The sequence below is a fragment of the Lissotriton vulgaris genome, chromosome 7, assembly GCF_964263255.1.
Source record: "Lissotriton vulgaris chromosome 7, aLisVul1.2, whole genome shotgun sequence".
Classification (NCBI taxonomy): domain Eukaryota; kingdom Metazoa; phylum Chordata; class Amphibia; order Caudata; family Salamandridae; genus Lissotriton; species Lissotriton vulgaris.
The window spans coordinates 554257966-554279130 of record NC_141695.1 but is presented as its reverse complement, the minus strand read 5'-3'; the positions used below and the strand labels follow the sequence as shown (position 1 = coordinate 554279130).

General features: G+C 41.2%; 1 protein-coding gene across 4 annotated transcripts in view; it reads left to right on the top strand.

Moving 5' to 3' along the window:
• The window catches only part of NARF (nuclear prelamin A recognition factor), a 398106-nt gene that overhangs the window by 66883 nt on the left and 310058 nt on the right, over positions 1-21165 (top strand). The window contains exon 1 of one of the 4 annotated variants that reach the window (XM_086930649.1): positions 10574-10718. The exons of the other annotated variants lie outside the window; for them this stretch is intronic. The gene's annotated coding sequence lies outside the window, so the exon portion shown is untranslated. Of the gene's footprint in view, positions 1-10573; positions 10719-21165 lie in introns of those variants that run through there. 4 annotated transcript variants of the gene reach the window in all.

The following is a 21165-nucleotide window of genomic DNA, read 5'->3' as shown; positions in this document are numbered from 1 at the left end:
TAGGTAAGTTTAAAAGCAGACAGTTGATATCAGCACTTCACAATTAGTACATCAATTGGGTTAGGATCGTTCTTTAAAAATATTAAAAAACGCCGTCTAAAATCGCCTGCTGCATTCGTTCAGTACAGAGAAGGAGGGCAGAAGAGGTTCCACTCGCAGTCTGCACGCCTTGTTAGTTTTCCCCAAGCGCTGTCACAAGGCGCTGCCACCACCTCGCTCAAACCGTTTCTGTTGTTAGTCTTACCACTAACATTAGTCAAGATGTTCCACGTTCATGGGGCGGGTACTGACCAGTATGTACCGTAATGTTTGCTATTATCCTCAAGTGTTTTTATGGTGATCCTCTGATTACCATTTAATTTGTCGCTTATCTGCTGCGATCATTGCCCGCCATGTGTTTTCGGTAAAGAGCATGCGTCTGATCCTTCTTACCGAAACTTTTAAAAATTAACCTCATTTATCCTGTACTCAGTAGTTCCCCTTTTCCCGTATGTGATGCTTCGGATAATTGCTGCTTCTCGTCTCTGGGACTGCTGAGCTGTTTTGATTTTGCCTTTTGTGCTACCATTCGATTTCGAGGCCGGCCAGATTGGTTGTGGGCCCGTACCTGTATGCTTCTGTTGCACAATAAAGGTTACCAAAAATTAAAAAAAAAAAAAAACAAAGCCAATAGCTTTAACTAAACTTTTAGCTATTAGCATTTTAAATTACAATGCCTTTTATTTACGTTTTATAAAAAAAAAATGTTTTTTACAATGTCAATCGCTCAAAATAATGTCCGTGCGAGACCTATTGCATTGTAAATGCTTGTTCTTTTTATTGGCTTTGTAAAGGCCCTAGAGGTTCTTCTAAAAGGGATTGAGTGCTAGGTCCCCAGACTGGGAAGAGATCACATGCAGTGTTGTTTGTCCACGCAGTAAATAGACTCGGTGCAGAAAGTTTCTTACTGTGGTCAAACATCCTAAATGAGCAGAAATGTGAGATTTTGGTTGAGAATTTAAATGAAAATTGAGAAAGAGTTTGTGCCTTAACAGATGTGCTCTCACCGAATTGGATAATCTGATTAGCTATTAATTTGGTTTGTTTATCTGGCAAACGGGCTAAGCATATCTAAAAGAAATCAACAAATATTTTAAATTCAACTGTTGCTGGTCTGCAGTTTTTAAACTGGAAGTGTGGCGGGTGAGCTTTTGTCAGACGCCTTGACAATGAGTTTGAAATTCGCTTGCATTTGTTACTATTTGGCCTCTTAATGATAATGTCAGCAGGAAATGCATTTTCGCCATCTTCAGGGCTTTCAATGTAAGGTTGGTATGGGATGCCTATGTGTTGTGATATTACATTTAAATTCTTTTTTGTTCTTTTGCAGGCTTAAACTTCTTAAAATCTGCATGGCGGATTAGATTGGAATTAAAGAATTTGTAATTACTGATATTTATTAACTGAAATTATTTGTGCTCCTTACTACCTAGATTTCTGATTATAACTGTACTTCGTTTGTAATGTGTTTTTTTACTTGTTGTTATTCCCCTTACTCTGGATTGAAGTATTTTATTGGTTCTATGGGTATTTTATCTGACTAAACGAATCAAACGGAGTTAACATTTCTGAAAAAACGCACTGAAGCCATGTGGTAGACACTAAAAGTCAGTCAGTGTTCTGGCTCCGTTGCACTTGCACATTAAAGACTTTGCTCTGTTCCAGTCCTGGAGAGAGCAGGCGTCTACTTAATCCAGTATGCTGATGACCCAAAAGTCACCTGAAGACCTTCACTATTTTGCAGACATTTTTACGTTTTGATCTTGCTTGATCTCCCAGGAAATCTGAATAGTGAAAAAACGTCCTGCTTCTGAACCTCAATTAATCAACATTCATCCTATTTTTTCCTTAAGCGAAAATGCAAGCAAGATCCCAAATTCCTATACCTGGATTTGAATTGCTTCTTGCAAACATTGTTGACTAATTTAAATTTGTTTGGTTTTCTTAAGACCCAGCATTGGCATTGACACCATTCATCATCTGTATTGCGAAAGCAGAAAACGTCTTCTTCCACTCCCTCAAAAAAAGTAAAATGCCTCATTTCAAATAAAATTGGATATAGCAGTATTATTATTAAACAATCTTTATTCAGCAATGAACCCAACCATAAAAGATACAATACATTAAAACAGTATCAAATTCATTAATAAGTATATTTCATTACATTAAACAACTCTAAAATGACAATGGATGATATACTCTCCTCTTAAAAGACCTCTGACATATACACAACTGTAAATGCTAACCAATTCCCAAAGTCCTATGTCAACATAGAACTGTTCACAAATATCCCTCTCTATGTCAATCATATCTCGATTGCCTAGATCTTATCATTGTTCTTAAAAAATGCATAGCCACGAATAAAGTGCGTTCATCCTGCAGAAGTTGTATGTGCAAAAGTGCAATTCGAGCCTGTCTAAATCCCACTTTTTTAAATTGGGTTTAAGATGCAGTAGCATGGGATACGTAAAATATTTGCATAAAAAGACAAAGTGTAAAATATCCTGTGGAAACCTGTTGTCGCAGCCACAGGGCCCTCTATCCTCTGCTCGTGCTACAAAGCCAATAGGAGAGGCCACTAAGTGATGAAACATGATCAATCTAAAACGAGCAAATAAAAAACGATCGTGGGAATTTGTTAAAATGGGAAGGTAAAACTCTAGTCCCAACACTGATTTAACTAAAGCATGTGCTCTAACCATTGGCTTAACCAGTTCCTTACCTTCTCGCTCAGCACTAGCTTTCTTAGAGAACAGTTCATTAATTTATTTTTTATCCTCTCTCTTCACTGCTTTATAATTCATAAAAATGTCTGATCTTCTTAGGGCACAAAGTATTTCCTTGATATATCTTGACCATGGAATTTTGAAAGCATAATCCAATGAAAGGCAATCCAAAATTACAGCTTGGTTAAAGGAGACCTCCTCCTTGGACCAAATGTTCACCCAGCAAAGCAGGGGCTTGACTGCAACGAAGTCCGTGATAAATCTTACCCTGAATTCTTCATGAACAAAGTATGCAGAAGTACCCTGAGGGACTTTTAATATCTGTCTCAAAAATTCATTTTGCGCAGTCTGTTATTCAACCACTGACTTGTAACCTCAGATCTCGCTCCCGTACAAGGCCTTAGAGGTACAAAATGACTGATATAATTTTAAAATCACCCCATGCGACCATGTACCTAATCTGTGTGCATAATTTGCAATGGCTGTCATGGCTTTCTTTATATCCATTACCTTCTCTTCCTTCAGATTATTCCAATTTAATTTGGTGTCAAATAAAATACCGAGGTATGTAAAGGCTGGAACTTTGGCTATACTATAAGTACCTGCCTTGTAGGATTTTGTGTTATTCCCTCGACACCCAACTTCCATCACAAACGACTTAGTGTCGTTGGGGGACAGGTCCAGCCCATTCATGTAGGAGACAGACCCATCAATTAAAACTTGCAACAATCTTGGGGTGTGTGCTATAAGCACAGCAATGTCTGCATACAACGGAACTGGTACTGATCTACTGCCTATTCTCTGAGTTTCGGCCTGCAATGATATTGAGGCAGATTCTAGCCCATTGATATACAGTGTAAATAAAAAAGGGGCAAGAATACGCCTTTGTGCACACCTCTTGAGCATTTAAAATGGTCAGTGAGTTCCCCCTCTTGTGTAAATTGGACTGCAGCTGAGGTGTGGGCATATAAAAGTCATCAGATCTTTTATTATTGCTTGCTCCATACCTAATCTAGTTGTGACCACAGTTTACTGCGGTTCACCTTCTCAAACACTGCAGTGAGATCCTTAAAACCTAGATATATGGAGCCTACTTGGGCAATTACATATTTTGATGTCAGTAAATAGAGGTTCAAACATTGGCCCACTGTAGATTTGCCTATTCAGGAGCCATATTGGACCTCCAAAATAATTTGCTTTTTATCTGTCCACTCCACTAACCTATTTAATGAGACCCAACCCATAACCTTGAGATTAGAGTCTATTAGGAATATGGGTCACTAACAATGGGGATTATCCCTATTGCCCTTCTTATAAATAGGGACAATAATAGCAGTGGACCAAGACTGGGGCATATCAGATAGCACTGCCGCATTTATAACCCTAATCGGGATCGGGGCCCACACATCTATATTACTCCGGAACAAGTTCGGGGAAATCCCAATTGAGCCCGGGGCCTTATTCTGGGTCAGTCCTATGCCAACTTTAACCTCGTCTAGATGAAAGTTAATCTGAGAATCACTTGGGACGAGCTCCAAATCATTGTTATGTAGATCACCATACCTGTGATTATAAACTGCCTGGAAATGATTCTTCCACAATATAGCAGTAGATGCCTTCGGTGATCCTCTGACTCCACTTCAGTAAATCCATTTTAGCAGGTAATTTCGGTATTTACTTTTGCACCATTCAAAGACCTTAAATCATAACAAAAAAATCATATCTCACCCTTTCATTGATAAATTCCTTGGCTATCTCTAAATGTAAAGATACCATTCAAACTCTGCTGCAATGCCGATAAAGTGTTACACCTAAACAACTCACCATATCTCTCCAAAATCTTCGACGCTGAGATTAAACCTTTGAAGTTGAGATTCTCTTGAGTATTGAGACGAAATATTCTCAAGCGACTCCCAGCCAACATTAGAAGAACCATCACGCAGGCCCTCATCACAAGCAGACTGGACTACATAAACACACTCTACGTAGGAATCACAGCATGCCTCATGAAGAAACTTCAGACAATACAAAACTCAATAGCTAGACTCATCCTCAACCTCCCAAGAAGAACCCACATCATACTCCATCTCAAGAAACTACATTGGCTCCCGATTCACAAGGGATTTCAGTTCAAGATGCTGACCCAAGCCTACAAGTTCCTGCACAACAAAGGTCCCTCATATATCAACAGATGCCTGACTTTCCACCAACTGACCAGAAACCTCTGATCTGCTTCCCTCTCCCTCGCAGATTCCCCTCAGATCCTTAGCGCCAACAGCGGAGGGTGCTCCTTCTCGCATCTGGCTGTCAAGGCATGCAGCAACCTCCTCCTTCACCTCAGGACTGCATCATCGGTCCAGCTATTCAGGAGGCAACTCAAAACAATGGTGTTCCAATGATCACACCGCAATGCAGCAGATAATACTTTTCCAATACCTCAAGACCCTTGCTGGTGAATTGCCGCCCTTTATAAATGACTGATTGATTGATCTTATTGAGACACCTATTTGTATAATTTTCCCTGTCCAGAATTGCAGCTTCTTCAGAAAAGCATTTTCAGAGTACAACTAACGTCCCCTCAACATGAGAGCCAAATCATATCTTATTTTTTCAGAAAGCTATTAAAGACGTACCTGTTGTAGATATTTGTGGACCAATCTTGACACTTTCCATTACACTCTAACTACACTGCCTTATTCTACCGTTTTTAAAGTAAACTGATCTGCCTATAAATTACCATTGTCTCGAAAAATGTGATTCTCTTTTGTATCTTTGTGAAGATTCAAATGAACAATAGAGTGCAGTCTGGGTGAGAGGGAAGAGGATGTTGAAATATTACAATCTCCTGCCATTTTCATACTGCTTGTGGAGGAAAATATTTTGAATACAGAGCTGATGATTTATTGATCCTGAATATGCGCATAGAGGACATTGTTCTGAATATTCCATCCTCTACGTTTGGATTTGGTTCCATCAAATATTACTGAGTCAAACACAGTTGGATGATAATGCTGGAGATTAAGGAATACCTACTAATAACAATCTAATGTTACACATCTGCTTATAGTCCTATCTGATACGGGTGTCAAAGGCAGTGTGAAAGCGAAAAATTAATGACCTCCTCCATCTGTGTCTGGAACCAGAACCATGCTGGTTCCCGATGTGGATATTTGGACCTCTTCTGAGATGATGCTTTTTACATGCTATCAACTTGATGGATTGTTGTCATTTTTCAGAATGTACTTCTGTAAGGACTTTTAGCACTCCTCTTTTCAGAATATTGTGGATCCTTATTAGCGGTCAAGTTAAAAAAAAAAGCTTAGCTATTGTGATTATTTTGAATTAGACTGACCAGCAGGATCGAGTGTTCTACTCTTTTACAAGTGGACATATGAGTAGTGAAACCAGGTTTGGGTTTATAGCAAAAATATGGAATAGGAATAGCTACCTGCTTTACAACACTGTCAACTCGCCACCTGTCTGTAAATATCTGATTGTGCTATTTTTCTGGAACTATATATTGCACTTATCTTTTAAAAGGGAGAGGAACCCCTTGAAAACAACAAGGGAATTGGGGTATTAAACCTAAGTTAAAACAGAAAGATTCCCTTGGGTTGTGTATAGAAAAAGCTGGGAATTAGCTATAACACAGTGAAGTTTATATCACACACATGAAAAATATGAACAAAATTAAAATTTAAGAATGCATAGCAATTTATTGAAACATTAAAATAGCATACGGTACACTTCTAAATAGTATTCAAAAAGCAATTAAAAACAAATTTATAATTTTGTGACCTGCACCAAAATATAAGACAGACAAAACTAATTTGTAAAACAAAGGACTTGAATTTTACAGACCGTACATTCACCGTCAAGATTTCAAACGACCCTGGTGTTATAACCTTACAATCTTATATACATCGGGGAGGAGGACGTGAATTGTACATAAACTTGCGTCGACGCGTTTCGGTGGTTGTATGTTTACTGCCACCTTTATCAAGACTGTTATTTTCGTTGTCTGTCATACAGATGGATCTTCATCGGTCTCCTGTATGTTTCTTGTCTGTGAACCTTTCTAAGAGTTGTAGTGGCTGTGGTATTCTGGATGTCAAGGTTTTACCATCTGTGGGTTATTAATTCCTATTCCGTAGGAGGTTAAGGATTTGGTTCAAGTCCGTCAATCAATGGACACTTTTGGACGACCGCTGTGAATAACATGCGTCGTGTTGCACTTCTAAGCAGGTGTGTGAAATTAACCTGAGAGCGTCACTCAATATGAGGCGTTATCTCAATATCAAGATTGTTTGTGGGCGCAATATGCTGCCTTGTCTTGGTTGCGTGCTGGGGTATTTTACGTCTTTAAGTTAAGAATATCCCCTGTTTGAGTGGCGGCGTGGCTTCACAACGGGTGTCTGTTTGCGAATGAGAGGACAAACAATCTTGATATTGAGATAACGCCTCATATTGAGTGACGCTCTCAGGTTAATTTTACACACCTGCTTAGAAGTGCAACACGACGCATGTTATTCACAGCGGTCGTCCAAAAGTGTCCATTGATTGACCTTAACCTCCTACGGAATAGGAATTAATAACCCACAGATGGTAAAACCTTGACATCCAGAATACCACAGCCACTACAACTCTTAGAAAGGTTCACAGACAAGAAACATACAGGAGACCGATGAAGATCCATCTGTATGACAGACAACGAAAATAACAGTCTTGATAAAGGTGGCAGTAAACATACAACCACCGAAACGCGTCGACGCAAGTTTATGTACAATTCACGTCCTCCTCCCCGATGTATATAAGATTGTAAGGTTATAACACCAGGGTCGTTTGAAATCTTGACGGTGAATGTACGGTCTGTAAAATTCAAGTCCTTTGTTTTACAAATTAGTTTTGTCTGTCTTATATTTTTGTGCAGGTCACAAAATTATAAATTTGTTTTTAATTGCTTTTTGAATACTATTTAGAAGTGTACCGTATGCTATTTTAATGTTTCAATAAATTGCTATGCATTCTTAAATTTTAATTTTGTTCATATTTTTCATGTGTGTGATATAAACTTCACTGTGTTATAGCTAATTCCCAGCTTTTTCTATACACAACCCAAGGGAATCTTTCTGTTTTAACTATATATTGCACCCCACAAGTACTCGAGCACTCCATCAAAAGATATTTTCCATTTCGATATGACAAATACAGTACAGATCCTAACACCGCAATCTTATGACTATATTGTATATATGTTTCATACTAGTATATTTTTATCACCAGTTAGCTAGATCTTCAAATAATAAGTACCTATGATTACTTTCGCAAAATGGCCCGGCAAATTCACCTTGGCGTAACACTTAGTAAACTGTGGCTAGGAGATGGTGATTGGTCTTCACGAAAATATTAACAAATAGTAAATGCCCAGATACTGTTATCTATTACATCAGAGGTAAACATTTGCACAATTGCATTGCTCTATTACAGTGTCTGCTTTTTTTGAATAAGCCATTGCACTTTGGGGCACTGAAATGCCTGGGGCGGTTTCACATTTTCCACGGTTTTCAAGAAATATACTGGCCAATGTGGATTCCTACTCTTGCATTTTATGAATTTGATTTTATGGAAGAAGTTGTGATAACGGTTGTTGTGAATTTTTTTGAACTATATATTTTTTTAAGAGATTATTTTTGACAGTTTATGTTCCTGGAGAGGAGAACGTTTCTAGTTCAGTACAAAATTGATAACAGCACTGCCCTCTATAATCCATTTCGTTTTGTGTTTTTAACTTTTTAACTATAGAGATGCGGTAAATTCGAATTTACCCGCCTTTTGATTTCTGCATCTTCTCGTTTTGTGAATAGTAGTAGAAGAATACATTTGTAATTATGCATTCTCACACTACATTGTTTTATGGAATGATTTTGGTTTTATCTTTGTCAGTTGATTAGTTGCGTGTTTCTGGAGTAGGTGCTCCATGATCTCTAAAGTCCTTGAAATATATGCACAATACCTCGTTATTTCGAAAGGGCTTCTAAGAAGCTACACCTTCTTGCACTTGTTTCTATAAGTGTGATGCACTTGATGGTAAATCTACTAGTCTACCTCTAGTTAATTCAATAGAAGCAGATATTCAAGCTTTAGTTCTTAAAATGATAGCAGAACCGTGCCACTCATTACATCACCTAGGGTTGAGATACCTATAACATCCCACTTCCCCAAACCTTCCAATTAAGTCACCTGCTACAACAGTGTTCCATGCCCCAGTGGCGTCCACTCAGTTAGCTTTCCTCACCAACTGATATGCCGCAGGGAACTCAGACATAAATTTAGGAACACTTGTGTCCCCAAGGGAATAGAACCAACCTCTGCTTTCCCATAGAGGTAGTCCAAAAAGGGTATGGCGCCCATTGCCCACTTTTCGGCTGCATATGCCGTGTCCTAATGGAGATTATAGGCCCACTCCTTGATTATCATTGTGAGGCGGAGTAGTGGGAGTAGGAGTATACGTCCACAGCTGTAATACCTCCACTTTAGCTAGTTTGAAAGCCTCTGGCGAGTGCAATGCAGGGGGTATCTCTGTTCCAGAGGAACCCAGAGAGGATGGAGTTGATCTGCCTGAACCAGCATCTGGGGGTGGTATAGGGTTAATTCTGTAGTTGATACAATAGTCTGGGCAGGGTGACCATTTTGAATATGGCCGATCTGCCTGACATGGATAGTGGAATAAGCAACCATGTTCTCACCTCTTCCTTCACCCGAGCCATCGTCAGTTCAGTATTCCTCAACCATGAGCACTCCGCATTCGGTGTTAGATATACTCCCAACTATGTAATGCCTCCCGCTACCTCTGTAAACCCTGCGCCCAGGCGGTAAGTCCTGCAAACACATTCAGGGGAAGACAACGGATTACGAAATGTTCATAAAGATGCCAGAAGTAAAATGCTATACTTTTGTCACAGACCCTTAATAGGCCATTTTGCTACATTGTATGTTTTTTTTTTATAATGAGTGAATATTGTGTTGCTTATAAGGTGACTTGCATTGTTTAAACAGGAATAAATTACACAGGTGCGTGATCTATGTGGCCTGGAGCATGCCTTGTGCAGGAGCATTATGCATGAATCTATGCCGGGGATGTATTGACTTGTAGTGTGTTTAGATGGGTGTACGAGTTTTAATGCTTCATTAGTTTCCACTGCCTATATATGTTGTTCAGTGCCTTGTATCGTGCGTAGATTTGCCACCATTCCAAGAGAAAAATACTGGCGATGTATTGTTGGTTAAAGAGTTTACAAAGTCTGGGACCTGATACTAAGTACGACTTTAAACAAAATAGTGTGTATTTGTTTGTAACATGACTTTTATGTCTTTATTTACTGTATTTATGAATCTTGGATCATTAATGCAGCTCTAGATCTCAAAAAGTGCTTCTATTTCTATTCACTGTTTTTATAGAGGTAACGGTAAAAAAAACGGTCTTTGGTGATTTGGCTTATTTTCCTACCGGCAGGGACATTAAAATACCGGTGGTGCCTGTATAAAACCGGTCTGGTGCCAGCCTAATCGTGCGAGGATATATACTACCAGTACCGAGTTCTTGGTTCATGCACCGATTAGTTCGGGAGCAGGTATTGTCCAAAAGCTAGCATTGCGCTTGCATCTGTGCGCGTATCTGTCCCCTGGGCACGGCCTTGCAGTGCAGTGTACTTCTTATTCGTGTGCAGTGCCGGCCAAGGGCTCGCGGGGGCACTGCCGGCTTCTTCCGGTCCGCGTTACGTGTACGTCTTCGGCCGTCCTATGAAGGTCTAGAAGAGAGCCCTCTGAGCTGACTTGAGATTCGTTGTGCTGGGCGCTAGGAGGGCGGGGCGATGGGTGCCAGTGCAGCCAGTGATGTGGGGGCTTATCTTCACTGTCACAACATTTCCAGTGTCGGCCGGGAGTCCAGGCCAGGTAAGAACCCGTCACTCACGCACAGTTCGGTTTAGCTACACGTTTTTGTGCTTCAGTTTTGTAGCGCTATCTAGATCCAGTGCCTAGACGGAGAGCTTGGCAGTTGGGGAGGAGTCACGGGGGCAGGACTGGCTTGGCAAATGCTAGAGAGGGAGGGAGGGGTGGGTGCTGCTGTCAACTACCTGTCCGCACATGAATGCCACGGCAATCGCCTGTTACCTCGGACGCACGTAGAAAGGCGTTGGCGTTGACACACTAGATTTCTGAGGGAAACACGGACAGTGTTCGGAAGAGCTGAATCGCCGAAAGTTATAAATGTGGCAACAAATGTATTGAAAAAATATAATAAAAAGCCAGATATACGATCGTTTAATTTTACGAGTCTCTAATGAGATATTTTGCGACTCTCAATTAGGGACTCACAAAATGCGATGTACTACAGGCACATTTACCGGTTCCCAATGGGGTTGCACATGACCTACCTCTTCAATATTCATGAGATAGGTCGCAATTTGCAACCCATTGGGAATGATAAGTAATCCCAGGGATGGCGGCCTGCTAGGGTCGGCAGACCACCATGTATGTGATTGCTTTTTAAATAAAGCAATTTTTTTATATTGAAATGCAGCCCGTTTTCCTTAAAGGATATTGGGATGCATTTAAAAAAGAAAATTGAAACGCTACTTTTTCATTTTTTAAGAGGTGGCAGTAGTCTGTGGGACCGCTGCCTGTTCTTAAAATATGTTGGTACCCACATTCACAAACAGGAAGGGTCCCGTTTGCGAATGGGTTACCACCGCCTTCACAGAGTCGGTAAAATATGAATGTTTTGCGACCACATTCCGGTAGCAAAACATTCATACATGCCCTTGTGACTCGCTATTAGGAAGGGACGCCCTTGGCACACCCCTTACTATTACTGACTCGCAAACCCTATTTTGCAATTCGGTAATAGGTCACAGACTCGCAAAATAGGGTTAGTACATACTAAAAGCCATTTTAGCAGTCGCAAGCGGCCAGAGTCTCCTTTCGAGACCGCTAAAAACAGTCGTACATGTGTCTCAAAGACTTTAAAATAAAAAAGTCAGTATTTCTCAGTTATTCAAATACATGCAAACATATCGCTGATCCTGTACTGAATTATGCTATGACTGGAATGTTTAGGATAATGACACATAGTGAAGTAAGGCAAGAAAATGACACAGTGAAGTATGGCAATAGCCTGTATATTTAATCAAGTAGGGCAGCCAGGATTTGAGTCCAGTATTACATATGGTGCAGTTCAGAGGCTATAGGGTTACATCCTTTTATCTTCAATGTAATAACAAAGGTCAGTCAGTGCTTTCTGTTTAGTTATTCAATAATTGTTTTTCAATTAGTGTTATTATATGAAGTTAAACAAATACCTTTATCATTTTGAAAAATAAAGAACAGAACGACCGACCAGGGTCTAGCTCGACCAAGACACATGAACCATCAATAATCATAGGTTGGGTGCAAAACACTTCCCGCACCCGTCGTCCCAAGGTGCAAATCGGGTCAAAATGTTCATCAGAAGGTGGAAGGTGCACTCGTTGAAATCGGACACAAGCTCACTTAGTCCAATAAAATTTCTTTCTTAATTCTGGTAATCTTTAACAAGAACGGCACATAGCCAACGTGTTTCGTTCCGTGAAGGAACTAAGTCAGGGCTCTACATATAAATAGGCCAGTAGGCGATGAAAAAAGTCCTAAAAAAGTGCAAACGGTAAGTTCAGAAGAGCACAGTATGCAGGTCAAATCAATAATAATGATCTAATCAGTCGATGATCAGGGATGTGGAATTCCTATAGCCCGACGCCCAGGACATATTGTTTGGGGTCAAGGGCAAGAAGTTTTAATGTGTAGTTTGTCCTTGGGACAAGTAGGCCCAACCCCCTGCAGCCAAAACCCTTTGGCTGCGGGTTTGCAGCACCACATTATGGATCAGGGAAGGGCACTGCCAGCAGTTGAGGTAATATTTTTGTCCATATGTTAATGCTGTTCAAACTTGTATTTATGGTTCATTAATTGAAAGCCTTTATTATTAGGGTGCGCGCTCTAAGTGAATGTTGTAAGTTCTGACTGCACTACTAGCAGTGGGCCCAGTATAAAAATGTATACACACGTTTTCAAAGTTTAGCAATATGAGGCTATGTATAATGCTCCCAGAATGCTCTCCGATTTGATGCAAATATTAGCAGCAGCTTGAAAGCAAGATTGAGGATTCTTTGCTTTCAAAATAAAATGTTGATAAAAAAGGAAAGCATGAAAGAAAACATTTAGCTAAACTACTGTAAAATTGCAGGTACCATTTATTTGCAGTATCATTTAGTAACCTGTGTTGATGCATTCTAGTATTTCCCCAAAATATTCATAATAGACAATCAGTGTAACCAGTTTCAATAAGATTATGGGAAACAAAAATAAACAAGCATTGGCAAAGTCAGTAGGTCTGCAATTGGTGGTCAGCCTTTTAGTTTGGTCAAGGTGCGACTTGTTTTGGCATGGTTTTTGTAAAACTTTACTGGTTAGGGAGCTGCAGGGACGTAACCATTATAACAAACATTGGCAAAAGCAAAAATTGCTTTTGGTCTCCAAAAACACACACCGCCACACTAGTTACTGGAACTGAACAAAACTACTTTGCGTGCCAATATACTCCTTGTGAACGAGCAGAATGCTGTCTAGTCACAATGAAGCCAGCCAATATAGAGACAGAAGTTTAATAAACGCAAAAGGTCATGGTCATAGTCAGACCAGATTAGGGGCCTAATTATTAAAGAAAGTCTCAAACGTGCACCCATGGTATATGCATTTAAGTGCAGCTATATGTCTTTTATGAATTCCCAAGAATTTACAGAAGTTGGACAAGAAATCATACTCCTAGAAAATATTTGTGAACTGCATTTTAGCATGAGCAAACATGCAGTTGTTGAAAACGCTTAAAACGTCCAAGTTAATAGGTTTGCACAGACTCAAAGGGCATTCTAACCCTGGAACTATTGCTTACCACTACCTTCAGACCCAGTATGTAGATCTGCGGAAACGTGGGAACATAAGTATTCAAACGCTACTATGGTATGATCCGCGGCATAATCAAAGAGGCTATATCAGAACTTTTATATAATGAGACCGCTGCCATAATTTGTCGCCGCACTACATGGCACCAAAGGGACAAGTGGATTTTGTTACAGGACAAGTAGATTTATGAAGCAACCTGCCCCATGGACAAGTAGATATTTTATTAAATTCCACACCCCTGCCGGATGCGAAAGATAACCCAAAGGTAGTTATATAATCCACACAAAGCCACGTCTCCCCAAGAGCTGAGTCAAAAAGGATTTTTTTTTTTTATTCCTATAGCTAATCCATATATAACCTCGCAGTATCAAGAAATAGGTGGTCAATATGAAGAGGGCTTGTTGCAATAAGAATGGCAAATGAAAGGTGTACTTAAATGTCTGGCAATTACATTTGAAAATCGATATGTAGACGAAAGAGCACTTGTGAATTCCCAGTGGTAATACACACAAGGGATGGCAAGACGTGCGGTAGCTAGCAAGTATCACTCTTCGTGTGGAGAGGCGATTCCCGGCATGGTAACTGGAGAACCTCAAACACTTGGAGACGTGGCTTCGTGTGGATTATATAACTACCTTGGGGTTATCTTTCGCATAGACTGATTAGATCATTATTAACTAACCCTGGGTGGAGTTTGCGGAGTTGCACTACGCGAAGTCCAAAAAAAAACTGTCGCACTGCATGGAGCTCCGCAAGCGGCAGAGTACGGTAGAAGAATGCTGTTCCCGGTGATTGCATGGTGCCAAATGCTTGTCCCCTCTGTGCAATCATTGCGAACAGCACCATGCACAGCGCAAGCTTACCTTTTCTGCCGCTGGAGTAGATTTTTCCTCGAGCTGCAGCTTTCTCAACGCGAACGGACAGTTTCTCAACGAAAGCAGTCGTGTGCATTCGTAACTTCTCTCAGTGAGAAACTTGCCCACCCCTAGCGTTGAGAAATCTCGCCAGTAGGTTTATTTTCCGAACGAGGAAAAATCTCTCCGGGAGTCGGATTTTCCTCTCTCAAACTCGCCAACTTGACGTTGGTGAACTCTGGCAAAGAAAAAAACTCTAACTGCCTAACTAACGCAGAGTGCAGGGAAACTCCACAAACTCCGTGAGCGGAGTTCACCGCCCAGGGTTTCATTTAACCCAAGTCCAATCTGTGAGATATGGAAGAGTCAGAGGAGGGTGGTCTCATTGCTTTTTACAGCGGACCCCCTCATTTTGCGTTACACCACCTGCTTTTAGGTTTATCAAAATGAAGTCTTGATCTTTTAGTATGAGACATGCTGATATTTGTGTAAGCCGTTTTCTCTTTCTGTGGCTGGATACGAAACCGCTTCAGTAATTAGGTACAATGTTGCGTCATGTGCTGTGGTTGCACCGTCATCCATAATTCATTAATTTGCACATTTTCAGTACATAAATGACGCACTATACTTTTGTTCTTGTTGAAAACAGCGCCTTCCTAATGCAGTCTGTCTGGCTTCTCCAGCTGTTTTGGGGAAACGACATGGCAAGTAGTGCTACCTGTAGCTATTGTTAGAATGCAGACAATTATAAACACACTCTGCACTGGCGACTTTAGTAACTGTTATAAATGCCTTTTTTTTAGGTTGAGCCTATCAGACAGCTCAGATTTCTAGTAGAAAAATACCTATTGTGGGCTTACCAAGAACTTCCAGTAGACTTTAAACGCCCATTGCTTCCCAAAATGTGACTTTATTGTCACTCTCATACGCTTGCATCTTATTTGATGGCTTGCCTTGCCCATTTTGTTCCACCTTGTGTTTGTCTCTCCACTGGAAAATAGCATCTTTACCATCATCTTGATCCGCCTGACTTGTGACCTTCCACTGCTCACTTTTAGGGAACTGCTTTTTATTGTTTGATTAAGCACTCCATGAAAAGGCGTGTGTTTTTTTATCTCTCTCCCGCATATGCCCCCCATCTCCCCATTATGTGTTTCTCTTCCATGTACCTCCCCCCCAGTGTTCTCTCCCTCATGTGTATCTTCTCTGCTCCACGTGTGGCTGTCCCATTTAGTGCTTCTCCTCCCATTCTCCCTGTTTTTCTCCCCCCTCATTCTATTGTGTACTTCTACCCCAGGTTGCTGTCTCTCCAACCTCTTGTGTTGCTGTCTCCCTTGTGCAAACTCCTGAATCATCACACATTTTTTTCAATGTTTTTTGTTGCACAGCATTGGGAAAACCTTTTGGCTTCTGGGTGAAGTCCTTGCAGGACATATTTGGTTTACTATCCTTCAGGGTTTGATAAAAAAAGAAGTACTGAATTGTGAATACTATGGAGTTTGGTATTGATATTGCATTGTAGCATCTTCATAACAATGTCACACCCTTTGATGAGGTGCCAAATCACTTTCCAATTAGTCAAGGGTGTAGCTTATTGATTTGTAGTGCTTGGTTGGAGAAGGATGTTGGCTGAAGTGTCTCATCCAATGGCAGCCGCAGGTAACAGGTGGAGGGGTGTTAGGGGGTTAGAATATTTTAAAAAAACACCTCCTTATGCAACGGCAGCTTCTGTCTCTTCTCCGTCGTTGCTAAAGAGTCCTGAAGCACAAAGGCTCGCCTGAGCCAATCGCAAGGCTGCAATGCCTTGTTGTGATTGGTCTGAGCGCTGTGGTTCGGTGCTCAGATGAGAACAGGGAGCCTGTGCATGTTCCGCACCCAGCCTGTAACGCAGCCTGGGTGGGGAACATGCAAAGAGTAAATGACTGTTTGTCTGGCCATAGACGGCTGGCCAAGCAGTTGTGTGCATTTGGTGTGCGCAGTCCTCTCCTCCTCACTGAGCTACCAGCCTGCCCGCCCCAACCCAGCCCCGCAGTAAAGAAAAATAAAATACGATGATAACCTGGCTATTATCATTTTTTTTTCTTTTCCACTGCTCTGAGAGCAGTGTGGCGAAGCTCGTCCGCCTTAGTGAAGGAGCCGTCCCTAGTCTCATCTATGTGTGGTGCATTATAGTGTTGTGTGTGAGGTCTAGAGAATGTGGTACAGACTTCATGTAGCTGTATACAGTAGCATCTTATGCATGGAGTGGAATGCAGAGAGTGCGATGAATAGTTTTAGAGGCTATGTATGCAAACAAGTATGACTTTGGTACCCTGTGTCATGATTTTAATAACAAACAGGAGGGCCAGCCAAACAGTCATGCGCACTTAGGCAGTGAAAACCACTCCTTCCTTGCTCTGGCCAGCCCCGCATGAAACAGAGCCAGACTTCAATAGGAAAAATAAAATGATGTGATCTCGTCTGCTCAGGTTTAGGACTTGTGTGGCAGTAATATTCTGGATTTGTTGTAACTTGCTGCTTAGGTGTCTGATGAGTAAGATTTACAGCCCTTTGGCATAATCAAGCACATCACAACACTTGGGGTAGTGATGGCTGTATCCTGAGAGAAGGGCCTGATCAAGAGTAGCTTCATTGTAGTGTTCTCGTTGTGTACAATATGTCTGACCACTTTGTTGATTTGGTGTTGAAGTGAGAATTTGGCGTTCATGATCAGGCAGAATCCACAGGTGAATTTTTCAAATTTGGAAGAGTAGAGTGTAAGATGGTCCGTCATCATCAACTCTTCACATGCCAGGAATCTTTTGCTGAGGTCATATGTCTGACGGTAAGCGTTTTTTTCCCGTTTTTAAAAAAAATATTCTGGGTTTTATCTGTTTAGTTATAATAGGAGAGCATGAGGAGTTGACAATATGTGAAAGTGAAGACCACTACTTATTAAGAAGGAGGGGAGCATATGTTGAGCTTCGCTGACACCTATGGGGCAGGCGACTAGTGAATAACTGAAGGAAGGAAGTGTGACGAATTGGGTTTTATCTATGTGGTAGGAATTTATCCAGTTGAGGACTTTGCTTTGGATATCAGCGTCATGTAGTCTGGTAGTCTTAAAAGTAAAAGGCTGCTAATGGGTGGAGTAGGAGTAGTGTGATGATACCAGCAGCTTCAACAGAATTTTGAGGTTATCCCTGGGAAGATTAATGCTGATGTGGTGCTTCTTCAAAATTTGAATACTGCCATTCCTGCAGGAGTTTGTTGATCAGTGAGAAGGCTGCTTTTTCAAAGAGTATAAGCAGTAACAGTCTATTGGATAATTGTCAGTAGTTTACCTGGTGCCTCTGGTTAATTCCCTGCTTCTTTAGGACAGGTTTAATGTAAGATCGTTTTAGGTCGTTGTGGAACTCTTTGGTTGAAGAGAAGAGTCGATGATTGTTCTTGCAGTACGGCAGCAAAGGATTCCTCGAGAATGCTTTTGAAAACGTTTGAAGGGCAACAATTTGCTGATAAGCCTATGATATTTATGTTTTTGATTAGTGTATTATTTTCTGTTTTTTGTTAGGAAAAAGAGCAAAAGTTTAGGCTGTGTGTTAGAGGTAGCCTTCTTTGGTGAACCTGGTAATGTGCAGCTGTTGTAGCTTGATTTTTAGAGGGAGTGTTATTAGAGATTAGCCTTTTCAGTTTAATGTTTTGCCATGGTATTTATACAGTTTAGTGAGTTTTATGTTGGTTGAAGTGCAGGTCGTGTTATGGAGTTTAGCTGCTTAATTGATGAGCGATTTTCTTTTATATTTGGTAATGTACGTGAGAACCCTCGGCCTTTTCAATGGATGCTATTTCTAAATCCTTTTTATGTGCTCTTGCTTCAGACACCTGCTATCTGTCCAAGAGACCGCATTGTGCCCAGCACCCCACAAAGCAAATCCTTTCTGAAGATTCCATCTACGTATCAGTTGCCTTGTACCTATTTTGTGCTTTCTTCCCTTTCTGTAATTTACCCGTCAACAGGAGCTTTTTAGGTCTCGCCTAGGCATCACTTGCGCTCTCTTTCGAGACATACTGTATTCAGGTATGGATTTGAAGCTCTGCCCATTTTTCACCCATATTTTCAATTGGCTCTTGTTACAGTCCTTTGGAAATGGTGGCTTTTGATTTGTGAATAGGCTTAGTAGTCCCTCTTTAGTACCTCCTTTTCTCCAGTTGTATCCTCCCATGAGGACTGCCCCTGTAACACGTGTTGGTACTCCATATATTTTATTTACGGTCTGTGAGCACTATTTTCTTACATGACTTTCTCCTCTTGCACACACAATATTCACTCCTGCAACCGCTTGTCTGTTTTATAAGCAGCGCTTCAACAATTGTGGCCACGCCATTAACGCTGAACATACCTATTTTTTTTAAAGCAGCGCAACACTTCTGCCTTACTCTCATGGGCCTATTTTTAAGACGTGTTTGTTTTTCACCAGCGCCGGATACTTCGGGGTCAACAATGGCAGCCTCGCCTTTCTTTTCTTATGCCCGGCTCGCCCATAAGATATGGATGACAGTTGTTTTTTTTAACAAATAGGCATGCCGTGCTAGAACTTTAAAGATGCGGCTGCCATTGTTAATTTTGTTGTGCGCGGCCGCAACTACCGCTTGCACTTAAGATTTTATTTTAAGACACACTTTTTTTTCTGACCAGCATGGCACGCTTCAGGGACAACATTGACGGCGGTGCCTTCCTTTTGTTAGGCACGGTCGCCCAAAAGACCATAACCCCACACCTTAGGATGAGTTGCCGCGGAGCCCAGCCATGGCGCAGCCAATAACCAATTTCTGAAGCTTTATGGTTCCAGGATGCACCTCCACCCACTGGCAAAATGCTAAACCCTGCCAACAACCATCAGTGCATCCTGCGCACAGAAGCGCCATAGAAGACTGAAGGCTGCTGCGGAGTAGACATGTTTGTCTTCCACATCTGTAACACTAAGACCCCTGGCACACAGCACCAAATTCAAAATGAACCAGCGTGCCCTCCTGCAACAGTTAGGACCGGACTCAAACTTTTCTCTGCAGACCTAACTTTTCATATCAGCCAAATGATTGTGAAAATTATTCAGGGGCCAACCCCATACACTACCCCCACACAAAAAAATACGACCTTGCTCTTAAAAATGCATTACAGGTGTTATCCTTGCCTGGTGTTGACTGGCGCAGCAGTGTACTTTGTCTTTCGTTCCGAGTTGGCTGTTAATCTTGATTTGTCTGGCAACTGTATTTCCCCAGGGGATATTCAGAGTCGATTTTTCTGGAAACTCCTAATGAGCACCCTATTTGTTAAAATGGATTGTGTTTCGCTCCATTTTATGTCTAAAAATGGAATACGTAGGTGTAGACTATGTTTGCAATCCAAAGTAATGCCTAGGCTCGTAAGGGCTCAGTACCACAGGCCATTACTAGGTGTCCCCATGGTGTTATAAAGGGACCTCTATTAGCCATGTAAGGTACTGCAGCCTTAATACAAATCTAACCAGAAATATTGTAGCTGAAACTTGCATTAAGGATGCAGTACCTTATGTGGCTAACGGAGATTCCTTTACAACTCCACTGGGACACCTAGTAAGCCTGTGGTCCTACACCCTTGTCTTTCTTAGTGGAATTTCTTTCCTCAATAATTTTTTGCATTTGCAAATTCAATAGCTCAAACTATCACTAATGGGAGACTTATTGCATTGCAAATGCTTGTTGGTTTCGCCGTGAGTAGACTAGTCATTTATCCTGCTGCGAACACAGCATTGCAAACTGAGTGACTTTTATAAACTTGTGTGCTGCCTTTCAATGCCGTCTAGTAGTCACTAGAAAAACTGCAGTTGATATATGGATCATAGAACAATATTCACCTTGATATTGAAAACTACAACATGATTGTGAGAAGGTGGCCTGATATGCAGTGCTCACTATTCTAGTGAACACTATGTATCAGTCCAGCAACCCTTATTGATGATTGGTTGTAAGTCAACCTTATGGACCAGCTATCCTAGTAGCGTGGATACGAGCAGTCTAAGGCTAAAGACTCGAGAGGGCGTGTTAAGCCAGCTGTTATACCACACATATACCTCTTGAACACCAAGTGAAAGGACACCACACAAGTGTTATGAAAATAAACAGTGTATTTATTAAAATCACAACAGCCCTGTACTCTTTATGAGGACAGGGTACTAAGCACAAAACAAAACTCTTACGAAAATACTTAAGTTAGCACTGTATATACAAATGCCCGAGGGGCACGGAAAACCATATACTCTGAAAGTGGAATGCGAAATTACTAGCAGGTAAGTACAGTACTAATAGGCTTAGGAATCGCTAGGACTTCACTATAGAATCTTCAGATTACTTCTAGGAGGCCTAGGGGACTCGGGTGCAGAGTGTGCACTCTCACGCGTGATGCGGGACAAAGTCTATGGTAGCTAGTAATGACAAAGTTAGTGTTCTCGGGCGAACCCGACCTGGTAGGAGGAAAACGAAAGTGGATTCTGACCCTTGGATAGTGAGGCTATGCTGGGGCACCGAAATGC